At 31.7% G+C, this 16,086-nt stretch overlaps 12 non-coding genes across 12 annotated transcripts; all 12 read left to right on the top strand.

Moving 5' to 3' along the window:
- The first annotated feature begins 1,081 nt into the window (after positions 1-1,081).
- Positions 1,082-1,154, top strand: TRNAT-CGU (transfer RNA threonine (anticodon CGU)). The gene has a single exon. It is a non-coding gene; the product is annotated as a tRNA-Thr (tRNA).
- A 1,965-nt stretch (positions 1,155-3,119) lies between these two features.
- TRNAT-CGU (transfer RNA threonine (anticodon CGU)) lies at positions 3,120-3,192 on the top strand. The gene has a single exon. It is a non-coding gene; the product is annotated as a tRNA-Thr (tRNA).
- A 434-nt stretch (positions 3,193-3,626) lies between these two features.
- TRNAT-AGU (transfer RNA threonine (anticodon AGU)) lies at positions 3,627-3,700 on the top strand. The gene has a single exon. It is a non-coding gene; the product is annotated as a tRNA-Thr (tRNA).
- Positions 3,701-4,138: 438 nt separating this feature from the next.
- TRNAT-CGU (transfer RNA threonine (anticodon CGU)) lies at positions 4,139-4,211 on the top strand. The gene has a single exon. It is a non-coding gene; the product is annotated as a tRNA-Thr (tRNA).
- Positions 4,212-6,176: 1,965 nt separating this feature from the next.
- On the top strand, positions 6,177-6,249 carry TRNAT-CGU (transfer RNA threonine (anticodon CGU)). Its single transcript has one exon. It is a non-coding gene; the product is annotated as a tRNA-Thr (tRNA).
- Positions 6,250-6,683: 434 nt separating this feature from the next.
- Positions 6,684-6,757, top strand: TRNAT-AGU (transfer RNA threonine (anticodon AGU)). The gene has a single exon. It is a non-coding gene; the product is annotated as a tRNA-Thr (tRNA).
- Positions 6,758-7,195: 438 nt separating this feature from the next.
- Positions 7,196-7,268, top strand: TRNAT-CGU (transfer RNA threonine (anticodon CGU)). Its single transcript has one exon. It is a non-coding gene; the product is annotated as a tRNA-Thr (tRNA).
- A 1,965-nt stretch (positions 7,269-9,233) lies between these two features.
- TRNAT-CGU (transfer RNA threonine (anticodon CGU)) lies at positions 9,234-9,306 on the top strand. Its single transcript has one exon. It is a non-coding gene; the product is annotated as a tRNA-Thr (tRNA).
- A 434-nt stretch (positions 9,307-9,740) lies between these two features.
- On the top strand, positions 9,741-9,814 carry TRNAT-AGU (transfer RNA threonine (anticodon AGU)). Its single transcript has one exon. It is a non-coding gene; the product is annotated as a tRNA-Thr (tRNA).
- Positions 9,815-11,271: 1,457 nt separating this feature from the next.
- On the top strand, positions 11,272-11,344 carry TRNAT-CGU (transfer RNA threonine (anticodon CGU)). The gene has a single exon. It is a non-coding gene; the product is annotated as a tRNA-Thr (tRNA).
- Positions 11,345-11,778: 434 nt separating this feature from the next.
- On the top strand, positions 11,779-11,852 carry TRNAT-AGU (transfer RNA threonine (anticodon AGU)). Its single transcript has one exon. It is a non-coding gene; the product is annotated as a tRNA-Thr (tRNA).
- Positions 11,853-14,321: 2,469 nt separating this feature from the next.
- TRNAT-AGU (transfer RNA threonine (anticodon AGU)) lies at positions 14,322-14,395 on the top strand. Its single transcript has one exon. It is a non-coding gene; the product is annotated as a tRNA-Thr (tRNA).
- The last annotated feature ends 1,691 nt before the right edge of the window (positions 14,396-16,086 follow it).

The following is a 16,086-nucleotide window of genomic DNA, read 5'->3' as shown; positions in this document are numbered from 1 at the left end:
ACACAGGCACAGAATTTGATCACCAATACTAAATTAATGATCCCTTCTGTATCACTAAAGTAGGTGCTGTGGCTAAGTGGTTAAAGTGCCTGTGTCGTGAACAGGAAATCCTGAGTTCAAATCTCAACAGCACTTTAATATTGGTCCTTACATGTAAATATAATTTTCATCACGCAAATGTTTAATAGATTTTAAAAAGAAAAGTGTTGTTCTGTGAACATTAGAATGGGTCATCTTAAATTGAAAAACAAAAAAACGTGGTATTGTGAAGATTTTCAAAGTAATGCTTTGAATGAAAAAGGGAAAAAAAAATGACAAAGAGCAAAATAGAGATAAAAAATCATTCTAGAGTTGAATTTAAGTAATGCATTCTTAAAGAAGGCATAATTAAAACATTTATGAACAGGATAAGCAATATATCAATGAGGTGTTTATGAATAGGATCAGTATCCTCGTCTAAAGTAGTTGAGTAGAGCGTTTTCTGAACTTAGAAATGATTATGAAAGTGAAGAACTCAGGATTCTCTTGAACACCATATGGCAAACTGTTCCTTAAAGCATTTTCAAGAGGGTGCTGTGGCTTAGCTGTTTAAAGTGCCTGTCTAGTAAACAGGAGATCCTGAGCTCAAATCTCTGCAGTGCCTTGCTTTCCTCATTCCTAAATAAAAAATTATTTTCATTAAGTCGTCCTGCGATTCAATTCAATTAGAAAAGTCTGATTTATCTTTCGGTTGAACAGATCATCTTAAACCTAATAAAAACTGAAAGTGTTTTCAATATTATAGTAACAATACTGTGATTGCAAAATCAAAAAGTTATTTCAATGAGCAAGAGGCTGATGAAATATGACCCTAGATTTGAGCAATATTGATGAATATATGTAAAACACTTATTTATAAACTATTCAAAATATGGGATTGAGTTTAAAATGTGTTCTTTTTTAATACAACATAGCTATTCTTGTTTACATATTAGGAATCCTTGCTTGTTTAACATTAGAATACATATTAAGACACTTTAACACAGGCACAGAAGTTGATCACCAATACTAAATTAATGATCCCTTCGGTATCACTAAAGTAGGTGCTGTGGCTAAGTGGTTAAAGCGCCTGTCTCGTAAACAGGAAATCCTGAGTTCAAATCTCAGCAGCACCTTATTATTGGTCCTTACATGTAAAAATAATTTTCATCACGCAAATGTTTAATACATTTTAAAAAGAAAAGTGTTGTTCTGTGAACATTAGAATGGGTCATCTTAAATTGAAAAACAAAAAAACGTGGTATTGTGAAGATTTTCAAAGCAATGCTTTGAATGAAAAAGGGAAAAAAGAGTGACAAAGAGCAAAATAGAGATAAAAAATCATTCTAGAGTTGAATTCAAGTAATGCATTCTTAAAGAAAGCATGATTAAAACATTTATGAACAGGATAAGCAATATATCAATGAGGTGTTTATGAATAGGATCAGTATCCTCGTCTAAAGTAGTTGAGTAGAGCGTTTTCTGAACTTAGAAATGATTATGAAAGTGAAAAACTCAGGATTCTCTTGAACACCATACGGCAAACTGTTCCTTAAAGCATTTTCAAGAGGGTGCTGTGGCTTAGCTGTTTAAAGCGCCTGTCTAGTAAATAGGAGATCCTGAGCTCAAATCTCTGCAGTGCCTTGCTTTCCTCATTCTTAAATAAAAAATGTTTTTCATTAAGTCGTTCTGCGATTCAATTCAATTAGAAAAGTCTGATTTATCTTTCGGTTGAACGGATCATCTTAAACCTAATAAAAACTGAAAGTGTTTTCAATATTATAGTAACGATACTGTGATTGCAAAATCAAAAAGGTATTTCAATGAGCAAGAGGCAGATGAAATATGACCCTAGATTTGAGCAATATTGATGAATATATGTAAAACACTTATTTATAAACTATTCAAAATATGGGATTGAGTTTAAAATGTGTTCTTTTTTAATACAACATAGCTATTCTTGTTTACAGATTAGGAATCCTTGCTTGTTTAACATTAGAATACATATTAAGACACTTTAACACAGGCACAGAAGTTGATCACCAATACTAAATTAATGATCCCTTCTGTATCACTAAAGTAGGTGCTGTGGCTAAGTGGTTAAAGCGCCTCTCTCGTAAACAGGAAATCCTGAGTTCAAATCTCAGCAGCACCTTATTATTGGTCCTTACATGTAAAAATAATTTTCATCACGCAAATGTTTAATACATTTTAAAAAGAAAAGTGTTGTTCTGTGAACATTAGAATGGGTCATCTTAAATTGAAAAACTAAAAAACGTGGTATTGTGAAGATTTTCAAAGTAATGCTTTGAATGAAAAAGGGAAAAAAGAGTGACAAAGAGCAAAATAGAGATAAAAAATCATTCTAGAGTTGAATTCAAGTAATGCATTCTTAAAGAAGGCATAATTAAAACATTTATGAACAGGATAAGCAATATATCAATGAGGTGTTTATCAATAGGATCAGTATCCTCGTCTAAACTATTTGAGTAGTGCGTTTTCTGAACTGAGAAATGATTATGAAAGTGAAAAACTCAGGTTTCTCTTGAACACCATATGGCAACCTGTTCGTTAAAGCATGTTCAAGAGGGTGCTGTGGCTTAGCTGGTTAAAGCGCCTGTCCAGTAAACAGGAGATCCTGAGTTCAAATCTCAGCAGTGCCTTGCTTTCCTCATTCTTAAATAAAAAATTATTTTCATTAAGTCGTCCTGCGATTTAATTAAATTAGAAAAGTCTGATTTATCTTTCGATTGAACAGATCATCTTAAACCTAATAAAAACTGAAAGTGTTTTCAATATTATATTAACAATACTGTGATTGCAAAATCAAAAAGGTATTTCAATGAGCAAGAGGCAGATGAAATATAACCCTAGATTTGAGCAATATTGATGAATATATGTAAAACCCTTATTTATAAACTATTCAAAATATGGGATTGAGTTTAAAATGTGTTCTTTTTTAATACAACATAGCTATTCTTGTTTACATATTAGGAATCCTTGCGTGTTTAACATTAGAATACATATTAAGACACGTTAACACAGGCACAGAATTTGATCACCAATACTAAATTAATGATCCCTTCGTTAACACTAAAGTAGGTGCTGTGGCTAAGTGGTTAAAGCGCCTGTATCGTAAACAGGAAATCCTGAGTTCAAATCTCAGCAGCACCTTATTATTGGTACTTACATGTAAAAATATTTTTCATCACGCAAATGTTTAATACATTTTAAAAAGAAAAGTGTTGTTCTGTGAACATTAGAATGGGTCATCTTAAATTGAAAAACAAAAAAACGTGGTATTGTGAAGATTTTCAAAGCAATGCTTTGAATGAAAAAGGGAAAAAAGAGTGACAAAGAGCAAAATAGAGATAAAAAATCATTCTAGAGTTGAATTCAAGTAATGCATTCTTAAAGAAGGCATGATTAAAACATTTATGAACAGGATAAGCAATATATCAATGAGTTGTTTATGAATAGGATCAGTATCCTCGTCTAAAGTAGTTGAGTAGAGCATTTTCTGAACTGAGAAATGATTATGAAAGTGAAAAACTCAGGATTCTCTTGAACACCATATGGCAAACTGTTCCTTAAAGCATCTTCAAAAGGGTGCTGTGGCTTAGCTGGTTAAAGCGCCTGTCTAGTAAACAGGAGATCCTGAGTTCAAATCTCAGCAGTGCCTTGCTTTCCTCATTCTTAAATAAAAAATTATTTTCATTAAGTCGTCCTGCGATTCAATTAAATTAGAAAAGTCTGATTTATCTTTCGGATGAACAGATCATCTTAAACCTAATAAAAACTGAAAGTGTTTTCAATATTATAGTAACGATACTGTGATTGCAAAATCAAAAAGGTATTTCAATGAGCCAGAGGCAGATGAAATATGACCCTAGATTTCAGCAATATTGATGAATATATGTAAAACACTTATTTGTAAACTATTCAAAATATGGGATTGAGTTTAAAATGTGTTCTTTTTTAATACAACATAGCTATTCTTGTTTACAGATTAGGAATCCTTGCTTGTTTAACATTAGAATACATATTAAGACACTTTAACATAGGCACAGAATTTGATCACCAATACTAAATTAATGATCCCTTCTGTATCACTAAAGTAGGTGCTGTGGCTAAGTGGTTAAAGCGCCTGTCTCGTAAACAGGAAATCCTGAGTTCAAATCTCAGCAGCACCTTATTATTGGTCCTTACATGTAAAAATAATTTTCATCACGCAAATGTTTAATACATTTTAAAAAGAAAAGTGTTGTTCTGTGAACATTAGAATGGGTCATCTTAAATTGAAAAACAAAAAAACGTGGTATTGTGAAGATTTTTAAAGCAATGCTTTGAATGAAAAAGGGAAAAAAGAGTGACAAAGAGCAAAATAGAGATAAAAAATCATTCTAGAGTTGAATTCAAGTAATGCATTCTTAAAGAAAGCATGATTAAAACATTTATGAACAGGATAAGCAATATTTCAATGAGGTGTTTATGAATAGGATCAGTATCCTCGTCTAAAGTAGTTGAGTAGAGCGTTTTCTGAACTTAGAAATGATTATGAAAGTGAAAAACTCAGGATTCTCTTGAACACCATACGGCAAACTGTTCCTTAAAGCATTTTCAAGAGGGTGCTGTGGCTTAGCTGTTTAAAGCGCCTGTCTAGTAAACAGGAGATCCTGAGCTCAAATCTCTGCAGTGCCTTGCTTTCCTCATTCTTAAATAAAAAATTATTTTCATTAAGTCGTCCAGCGATTCAATTAAATTAGAAAAGTCTGATTTATCTTTTGGTTGAACGGATCATCTTAAACCTAATAAAAACTGAAAGTGTTTTCAATATTATAGTAACGATACTGTGATTGCAAAATCAAAAAGGTATTTCAATGAGCAAGAGGCAGATGAAATATGACCCTAGATTTGAGCAATATTGATGAATATATGTAAAACACTTATTTATAAACTATTCAAAATATGGGATTGAGTTTAAAATGTGTTCTTTTTTAATACAACATAGCTATTCTTGTTTACAGATTAGGAATCCTTGCTTGTTTAACATTAGAATACATATTAAGACACTTTAACACAGGCACAGAAGTTGATCACCAATACTAAATTAATGATCCCTTCTGTATCACTAAAGTAGGTGCTGTGGCTAAGTGGTTAAAGCGCCTCTCTCGTAAACAGGAAATCCTGAGTTCAAATCTCAGCAGCACCTTATTATTGGTCCTTACATGTAAAAATAATTTTCATCACGCAAATGTTTAATACATTTTAAAAAGAAAAGTGTTGTTCTGTGAACATTAGAATGGGTCATCTTAAATTGAAAAACTAAAAAACGTGGTATTGTGAAGATTTTCAAAGTAATGCTTTGAATGAAAAAGGGAAAAAAGAGTGACAAAGAGCAAAATAGAGATAAAAAATCATTCTAGAGTTGAATTCAAGTAATGCATTCTTAAAGAAGGCATAATTAAAACATTTATGAACAGGATAAGCAATATATCAATGAGGTGTTTATCAATAGGATCAGTATCCTCGTCTAAACTATTTGAGTAGTGCGTTTTCTGAACTGAGAAATGATTATGAAAGTGAAAAACTCAGGTTTCTCTTGAACACCATATGGCAACCTGTTCGTTAAAGCATGTTCAAGAGGGTGCTGTGGCTTAGCTGGTTAAAGCGCCTGTCCAGTAAACAGGAGATCCTGAGTTCAAATCTCAGCAGTGCCTTGCTTTCCTCATTCTTAAATAAAAAATTATTTTCATTAAGTCGTCCTGCGATTTAATTAAATTAGAAAAGTCTGATTTATCTTTCGATTGAACAGATCATCTTAAACCTAATAAAAACTGAAAGTGTTTTCAATATTATATTAACAATACTGTGATTGCAAAATCAAAAAGGTATTTCAATGAGCAAGAGGCAGATGAAATATAACCCTAGATTTGAGCAATATTGATGAATATATGTAAAACCCTTATTTATAAACTATTCAAAATATGGGATTGAGTTTAAAATGTGTTCTTTTTTAATACAACATAGCTATTCTTGTTTACATATTAGGAATCCTTGCGTGTTTAACATTAGAATACATATTAAGACACGTTAACACAGGCACAGAATTTGATCACCAATACTAAATTAATGATCCCTTCGTTAACACTAAAGTAGGTGCTGTGGCTAAGTGGTTAAAGCGCCTGTATCGTAAACAGGAAATCCTGAGTTCAAATCTCAGCAGCACCTTATTATTGGTACTTACATGTAAAAATATTTTTCATCACGCAAATGTTTAATACATTTTAAAAAGAAAAGTGTTGTTCTGTGAACATTAGAATGGGTCATCTTAAATTGAAAAACAAAAAAACGTGGTATTGTGAAGATTTTCAAAGCAATGCTTTGAATGAAAAAGGGAAAAAAGAGTGACAAAGAGCAAAATAGAGATAAAAAATCATTCTAGAGTTGAATTCAAGTAATGCATTCTTAAAGAAGGCATGATTAAAACATTTATGAACAGGATAAGCAATATATCAATGAGTTGTTTATGAATAGGATCAGTATCCTCGTCTAAAGTAGTTGAGTAGAGCATTTTCTGAACTGAGAAATGATTATGAAAGTGAAAAACTCAGGATTCTCTTGAACACCATATGGCAAACTGTTCCTTAAAGCATCTTCAAAAGGGTGCTGTGGCTTAGCTGGTTAAAGCGCCTGTCTAGTAAACAGGAGATCCTGAGTTCAAATCTCAGCAGTGCCTTGCTTTCCTCATTCTTAAATAAAAAATTATTTTCATTAAGTCGTCCTGCGATTCAATTAAATTAGAAAAGTCTGATTTATCTTTCGGATGAACAGATCATCTTAAACCTAATAAAAACTGAAAGTGTTTTCAATATTATAGTAACGATACTGTGATTGCAAAATCAAAAAGGTATTTCAATGAGCCAGAGGCAGATGAAATATGACCCTAGATTTCAGCAATATTGATGAATATATGTAAAACACTTATTTGTAAACTATTCAAAATATGGGATTGAGTTTAAAATGTGTTCTTTTTTAATACAACATAGCTATTCTTGTTTACAGATTAGGAATCCTTGCTTGTTTAACATTAGAATACATATTAAGACACTTTAACATAGGCACAGAATTTGATCACCAATACTAAATTAATGATCCCTTCTGTATCACTAAAGTAGGTGCTGTGGCTAAGTGGTTAAAGCGCCTGTCTCGTAAACAGGAAATCCTGAGTTCAAATCTCAGCAGCACCTTATTATTGGTCCTTACATGTAAAAATAATTTTCATCACGCAAATGTTTAATACATTTTAAAAAGAAAAGTGTTGTTCTGTGAACATTAGAATGGGTCATCTTAAATTGAAAAACAAAAAAACGTGGTATTGTGAAGATTTTTAAAGCAATGCTTTGAATGAAAAAGGGAAAAAAGAGTGACAAAGAGCAAAATAGAGATAAAAAATCATTCTAGAGTTGAATTCAAGTAATGCATTCTTAAAGAAAGCATGATTAAAACATTTATGAACAGGATAAGCAATATTTCAATGAGGTGTTTATGAATAGGATCAGTATCCTCGTCTAAAGTAGTTGAGTAGAGCGTTTTCTGAACTTAGAAATGATTATGAAAGTGAAAAACTCAGGATTCTCTTGAACACCATACGGCAAACTGTTCCTTAAAGCATTTTCAAGAGGGTGCTGTGGCTTAGCTGTTTAAAGCGCCTGTCTAGTAAACAGGAGATCCTGAGCTCAAATCTCTGCAGTGCCTTGCTTTCCTCATTCTTAAATAAAAAATTATTTTCATTAAGTCGTCCAGCGATTCAATTAAATTAGAAAAGTCTGATTTATCTTTTGGTTGAACGGATCATCTTAAACCTAATAAAAACTGAAAGTGTTTTCAATATTATAGTAACGATACTGTGATTGCAAAATCAAAAAGGTATTTCAATGAGCAAGAGGCAGATGAAATATGACCCTAGATTTGAGCAATATTGATGAATATATGTAAAACACTTATTTATAAACTATTCAAAATATGGGATTGAGTTTAAAATGTGTTCTTTTTTAATACAACATAGCTATTCTTGTTTACAGATTAGGAATCCTTGCTTGTTTAACATTAGAATACATATTAAGACACTTTAACACAGGCACAGAAGTTGATCACCAATACTAAATTAATGATCCCTTCTGTATCACTAAAGTAGGTGCTGTGGCTAAGTGGTTAAAGCGCCTCTCTCGTAAACAGGAAATCCTGAGTTCAAATCTCAGCAGCACCTTATTATTGGTCCTTACATGTAAAAATAATTTTCATCACGCAAATGTTTAATACATTTTAAAAAGAAAAGTGTTGTTCTGTGAACATTAGAATGGGTCATCTTAAATTGAAAAACTAAAAAACGTGGTATTGTGAAGATTTTCAAAGTAATGCTTTGAATGAAAAAGGGAAAAAAGAGTGACAAAGAGCAAAATAGAGATAAAAAATCATTCTAGAGTTGAATTCAAGTAATGCATTCTTAAAGAAGGCATAATTAAAACATTTATGAACAGGATAAGCAATATATCAATGAGGTGTTTATCAATAGGATCAGTATCCTCGTCTAAACTATTTGAGTAGTGCGTTTTCTGAACTGAGAAATGATTATGAAAGTGAAAAACTCAGGTTTCTCTTGAACACCATATGGCAAACTGTTCGTTAAAGCATGTTCAAGAGGGTGCTGTGGCTTAGCTGGTTAAAGCGCCTGTCCAGTAAACAGGAGATCCTGAGTTCAAATCTCAGCAGTGCCTTGCTTTCCTCATTCTTAAATAAAAAATTATTTTCATTAAGTCGTCCTGCGATTTAATTAAATTAGAAAAGTCTGATTTATCTTTCGATTGAACAGATCATCTTAAACCTAATAAAAACTGAAAGTGTTTTCAATATTATATTAACAATACTGTGATTGCAAAATCAAAAAGGTATTTCAATGAGCAAGAGGCAGATGAAATATAACCCTAGATTTGAGCAATATTGATGAATATATGTAAAACCCTTATTTATAAACTATTCAAAATATGGGATTGAGTTTAAAATGTGTTCTTTTTTAATACAACATAGCTATTCTTGTTTACATATTAGGAATCCTTGCGTGTTTAACATTAGAATACATATTAAGACACGTTAACACAGGCACAGAATTTGATCACCAATACTAAATTAATGATCCCTTCGGTAACACTAAAGTAGGTGCTGTGGCTAAGTGGTTAAAGCGCCTGTCTCGTAAACAGGAAATCCTGAGTTCAAATCTCAGCAGCACCTTATTATTGGTCCTTACATGTAAAAATATTTTTCATCACGCAAATGTTTAATACATTTTAAAAAGAAAAGTGTTGTTCTGTGAACATTAGAATGGGTCATCTTAAATTGAAAAACAAAAAAACGTGGTATTGTGAAGATTTTCAAAGCAATGCTTTGAATGAAAAAGGGAAAAAAGAGTGACAAAGTGCAAAATAGAGATAAAAAATCATTCTAGAGTTGAATTCAAGTAATGCATTCTTAAAGAAGGCATGATTAAAACATTTATGAACAGGATAAGCAATATATCAATGAGTTGTTTATGAATAGGATCAGTATCCTCGTCTAAAGTAGTTGAGTAGAGCGTTTTCTGAACTGAGAAATGATTATGAAAGTGAAAAACTCAGGATTCTCTTGAACACCATATGGCAAACTGTTCCTTAAAGCATCTTCAAGAGGGTGCTGTGGCTTAGCTGGTTAAAGCGCCTGTCTAGTAAACAGGAGATCCTGAGTTCAAATCTCAGCAGTGCCTTGCTTTCCTCATTCTTAAATAAAAAATTATTTTCATTAAGTCGTCCTGCGATTCAATTAAATTAGAAAAGTCTGATTTATCTTTCGGATGAACAGATCATCTTAAACCTAATAAAAACTGAAAGTGTTTTCAATATTATAGTAACGATACTGTGATTGCAAAATCAAAAAGGTATTTCAATGAGCCAGAGGCAGATGAAATATGACCCTAGATTTCAGCAATATTGATGAATATATGTAAAACACTTATTTGTAAACTATTCAAAATATGGGATTGAGTTTAAAATGTGTTCTTTTTTAATACAACATAGCTATTCTTGTTTACAGATTAGGAATCCTTGCTTGTTTAACATTAGAATACATATTAAGACACTTTAACATAGGCACAGAATTTGATCACCAATACTAAATTAATGATCCCTTCTGTATCACTAAAGTAGGTGCTGTGGCTAAGTGGTTAAAGCGCCTGTCTCGTAAACAGGAAATACTGAGTTCAAATCTCAACAGCACTTTAATATTGGTCCTTACATGTAAAAATAATTTTCATCACGCAAATGTTTAATACATTTTAAAAAGAAAAGTGTTGTTCTGTGAACATTAGAATGGGTCATCTTAAATTGAAAAACTAAAAAACGTGGTATTGTGAAGATTTTCAAAGTAATGCTTTGAATGAAAAAGGGAAAAAAGAGTGACAAAGAGCAAAATAGAGATAAAAAATCATTCTAGAGTTGAATTCAAGTAATGCATTCTTAAAGAAGGCATAATTAAAACATTTATGAACAGGATAAGCAATATATCAATGAGGTGTTTATCAATAGGATCAGTATCCTCGTCTAAACTATTTGAGTAGTGCGTTTTCTGAACTGAGAAATGATTATGAAAGTGAAAAACTCAGGTTTCTCTTGAACACCATATGGCAAACTGTTCGTTAAAGCATGTTCAAGAGGGTGCTGTGGCTTAGCTGGTTAAAGCGCCTGTCCAGTAAACAGGAGATCCTGAGTTCAAATCTCAGCAGTGCCTTGCTTTCCTCATTCTTAAATAAAAAATTATTTTCATTAAGTCGTCCTGCGATTTAATTAAATTAGAAAAGTCTGATTTATCTTTCGATTGAACAGATCATCTTAAACCTAATAAAAACTGAAAGTGTTTTCAATATTATATTAACAATACTGTGATTGCAAAATCAAAAAGGTATTTCAATGAGCAAGAGGCAGATGAAATATAACCCTAGATTTGAGCAATATTGATGAATATATGTAAAACTACTATTTATAAACTATTCAAAATATGGGATTGAGTTTAAAATGTGTTCTTTTTTAATACAACATAGCTATTCTTGTTTACATATTAGGAATCCTTGCGTGTTTAACATTAGAATACATATTAAGACACGTTAACACAGGCACAGAATTTGATCACCAATACTAAATTAATGATCCCTTCGGTAACACTAAAGTAGGTGCTGTGGCTAAGTGGTTAAAGCGCCTGTCTCGTAAACAGGAAATCCTGAGTTCAAATCTCAGCAGCACCTTATTATTGGTCCTTACATGTAAAAATATTTTTCATCACGCAAATGTTTAATACATTTTAAAAAGAAAAGTGTTGTTCTGTGAACATTAGAATGGGTCATCTTAAATTGAAAAACAAAAAAACGTGGTATTGTGAAGATTTTCAAAGCAATGCTTTGAATGAAAAAGGGAAAAAAGAGTGACAAAGAGCAAAATAGAGATAAAAAATCATTCTAGAGTTGAATTCAAGTAATGCATTCTTAAAGAAGGCATGATTAAAACATTTATGAACAGGATAAGCAATATATCAATGAGTTGTTTATGAATAGGATCAGTATCCTCGTCTAAAGTAGTTGAGTAGAGCGTTTTCTGAACTGAGAAATGATTATGAAAGTGAAAAACTCAGGATTCTCTTGAACACCATATGGCAAACTGTTCCTTAAAGCATCTTCAAGAGGGTGCTGTGGCTTAGCTGGTTAAAGCGCCTGTCTAGTAAACAGGAGATCCTGAGTTCAAATCTCAGCAGTGCCTTGCTTTCCTCATTCTTAAATAAAAAATTATTTTCATTAAGTCGTCCTGCGATTCAATTAAATTAGAAAAGTCTGATTTATCTTTCGGATGAACAGATCATCTTAAACCTAATAAAAACTGAAAGTGTTTTCAATATTATAGTAACGATACTGTGATTGCAAAATCAAAAAGGTATTTCAATGAGCCAGAGTCAGATGAAATATGACCCTAGATTTCAGCAATATTGATGAATATATGTAAAACACTTATTTGTAAACTATTCAAAATATGGGATTGAGTTTAAAATGTGTTCTTTTTAATACAACATAGCTATTCTTGTTTACAGATTAGGAATCCTTGCTTGTTTAACATTAGAATACATATTAAGACACTTTAACATAGGCACAGAATTTGATCACCAATACTAAATTAATGATCCCTTCTGTATCACTAAAGTAGGTGCTGTGGCTAAGTGGTTAAAGCGCCTGTCCGTAAACAGGAAATCCTGAGTTCAAATCTCAACAGCACTTTAATATTGGTCCTTACATGTAAAAATAATTTTCATCACGCAAATGTTTAATACATTTTAAAAAGAAAAGTGTTGTTCTGTGAACATTAGAATGGGTCATCTTAAATTGAAAAACAAAAAAACGTGGTATTGTGAAGATTTTCAAAGTAATGCTTTGAATGAAAAAGGGAAAAAAGAGTGACAAAGAGCAAAATAGAGATAAAAAATCATTCTAGAGTTGAATTCAAGTAATGCATTCTTAAAGAAGGCATAATTAAAACATTTATGAACAGGATAAGCAATATATCAAAGAGGTGTTTATGAATAGGATCAGTATCCTCGTCTAAAGTAGTTGAGTAGAGCGTTTTCTGAACTTAGAAATGATTATGAAAGTGAAAAACTCAGGATTCTCTTGAACACCATATGGCAAACTGTTCCTTAAAGTATTTTCAAGAGGGTGCTGTGGCTTAGCTGGTTAAAGCACCTGTCTAGTAAACAAGAGATACTGAGTTCAAATTTCAGCAGTGCCTTGCTTTCCTCATTCTTCAATTAAAAATTATTTTCATTAAGTCGTCCTTTGATTCAATTAAATTAGAAAAGTCTGATTTATCTTTCGGTTGAACAGATCATCTTAAACCAAATAAAAACTCAAAGTGTTTTCAATATTATAGTAACAATACTGTGATTGCAAAATCAAAAAGGTATTTCAATGAGCAAGAGGCAGATGAAATATAACCCTAGATTTGAGCAATATTGATGAATATATGTAAAACAATTATTTATAAACTATTCAAAATATGGGATTGAGTTTAAAATGTGTTCTTTTTTAATGCAACATAGCGCTTCTTGTTTACAGATTAGGAATCCTTGCTTGTTTAACATTGGAATACATATTAAGACACTTTAACGCAGGCATAGAATTTGATCACCAATACTAAATTAATGATCCCTTCTGTATCACTAAAGTAGGTGCTGGGGCTAAGAGGATAAAGCACCTGTCTCGTAAACAGGAAATCCTGAGTTCAAATGTCAGCAGCACCTTATTATTGGTCCTCACATGTAAAAATAATTTTTATCACGCAAATGTTTAATACATTTTAAAAAGAAAAGTGTTGTTCTGTGAACATTAGAATGGGTCATCTTAAATTGAAAAACAAAAAAAGTGGTATTGTGAAGATTTTCAAAGTAATGCTTTGAATGAAAAAGGGAAAAAAGAGTGACAAAGAGCAAAATAGAGATAAAAAATCATTCTAGAGTTGAATTCAAGTAATTCATTCTTAAAGAAGGCATGATTAAAACATTTATGAACAAGATAAGCAATATATCAATGAGGTGTTTATGAATAGGATCAGTATCCTCATCTAAAGTAGTTGAGTAGAGCGTTTTCTGAACTGAGAAATGATTATGAAAGTGAAAAACTCAGGATTCTCTTGAACACCATATGGCAAACTGTTCCTTAAAGCATTTTCAAGAGGGTGCTGTGGCTCAGCTGGTTAAAGCGCCTGTCTAGTAAACAGGAAATCCTGAGTTCAAATCTCAGCAGCACTTTAATATTGGTCCTTACATGTAAAAATAATTTTCATCACGCAAATGTTTAATACATTTTAAAAAGAAAAGTGTTGTTCTGTGAACATTAGAATGGGTCATCTTAAATTGAAAAACTAACAAACGTGGTATTGTGAAGATTTTCAAAGTAATGCTTTGAATGAAAAAGGGAAAAAAGAGTGACAAAGAGTAAAATAGAGATGAAAAATCATTCTAGAGTTGAACTCAAGTAATGCATTCTTAAAGAAGGCATAATTAAAACATTTATGAACAGGATAAGCAATATATCAATGAGGTGTTTATGAATTGGATCAGTATCCTCGTCTAAACTATTTGAGTAGTGCATTTTCTGAACTGAGAAATGATTATGAAAGTGAAAAACTCAGGATTCTCTTGAACACCATATGGCAAACTGTTCCTTAAAGCATTTTCAAGAGGGTGCTGTGGCTTAGCTGGTTAAAGCGCCTGTCTAGTAAACAGGAGATCCTGAGTTCAAATCTCAGCAGTGCCTTGCTTTCTTTATTCTTAAATAAAAAACTATTTTCATTAAGTTGTCCTGCGATTCATTTCAATTAGAAAAGTCTGATTTATCTTTCGGTTGAACAGATCATCTTAAACCTAATAAAAACTGAAAGTGTTTTCATTATTATAGTAACAATACTGTGATTGCAAAAATCAGAAAGGTATTTCAATGAGCAAGATGCAGATGAAATATAACCCTAGATTTGAGCAATATTGATGAATATATGTAAAACACTTATTTATGAACTATTCAAAATATGGGATTGAGTTTAAAATGTGTTCTTTTGTAATACAACATAGCTATTCTTGTTTACAGATTAGGAATCCTTGCTTGTTTAACATTAGAATACATATTAAGACACTTTAACACAGGCACAGAATTTGATCACCAATACTAAATTAATGATCCCTTCTGTATCACTAAAATAGCTGCTGTGGCTAAGTGGTTAAAGCGCCTGTCTCATAAACAGGAAATCCTGAGTTCAAATCTCAGCAGCACCTTATTATTGGTCCTTACATGTAAAAATAATTTTCAGCACACAAATGTTTAATACATTTTAAAAAGAAAAGTGTTGTTCTGTGAACATTAGAATGGGTCATCTTAAATTGAAAAACAAAAAAACGTGGTATTGTGAAGATTTTCAAAGTAATGCTTTGAATGAAAAAGGGAAAAAAGAGTGACAAAGAGCAAAATAGAGATAAAAAATCATTCTAGAGTTGAATTCAAGTAATGCATTCTTAAAGAAGGCATAATTAAAACATTTATGAACAGGATAAGCAATATATCAATGAGGTGTTTATGAATAGGATCAGTATCTTCGTCTAAACTATTTGCGTAGTGCGTTTTCTGAACTGAGAAATGATTATGAAAGTGAAAAACTCAGGATTCTCTTGAACACCATATGGCAAACTGTTCCTTAAAGCATTTTAAAGAGGGTGCTGTGGCTTAGCTGGTTAAAGCGCCTGTCTAGTAAACAGGAGATCCCTAGTTCAAATCTCAGCAGTGCCTTGCTTTCCTTATTCTTAAATAAAAAACTATTTTCATTAAGTCGTCCTGCGATTCAATTAAATTAGAAAAGTCTGATTTATCTTTCGGTTGAACAGATCATCTTAAACCTAATAAAAACTGAAAGTGTTTTCAATATTATGGTAACGATACTGTGATTGCAAAATCAAAAAGGTATTTCAATGAGCAAGAGGCAGATGAAATATGACCCTAGATTTCAGCAATATTGATGAATATATGTAAAACACTTATTTGTAAACTATTCAAAATATGGGATTGAGTTTAAAATGTGTTCTTTTTTAAAACAACATAGCTATTCTTGTTTACAGATTAGGAATCCTTGCTTGTTTAACATTAGAATGCATATTAAGACACTTTAACACAGGCACAGAATTTGATCACCAATACTAAATTAATGATCCCTTCTGTATCACTAAAGTAGGTGCTGTGGCTAAGTCGTTAAAGCGCCTCTCTCGTAAACAGGAAATCCTGAGTTCAAATCTCAGCAGCACCTTATTATTGGTCCTTACATGTAAAAATTATTTTCATCACGCAAATGTTTAATACATTTTAAAAAGAAAAGTGTTGTTCTGTGAACATTAGAATGGGTCATCTTAAATTGAAAAACTAAAAAACGTGGTATTGTGAAGATTTTCAAAGTAATGCTTTGAATG

The sequence above is a fragment of the Triturus cristatus genome, chromosome 8 (genome assembly GCF_964204655.1).
Source record: "Triturus cristatus chromosome 8, aTriCri1.1, whole genome shotgun sequence".
Classification (NCBI taxonomy): Eukaryota; Metazoa; Chordata; class Amphibia; order Caudata; family Salamandridae; genus Triturus; species Triturus cristatus.
The sequence above is the reverse complement of the archived record's forward strand: the minus strand, read 5'-3'. Positions and strand labels throughout refer to the sequence as shown.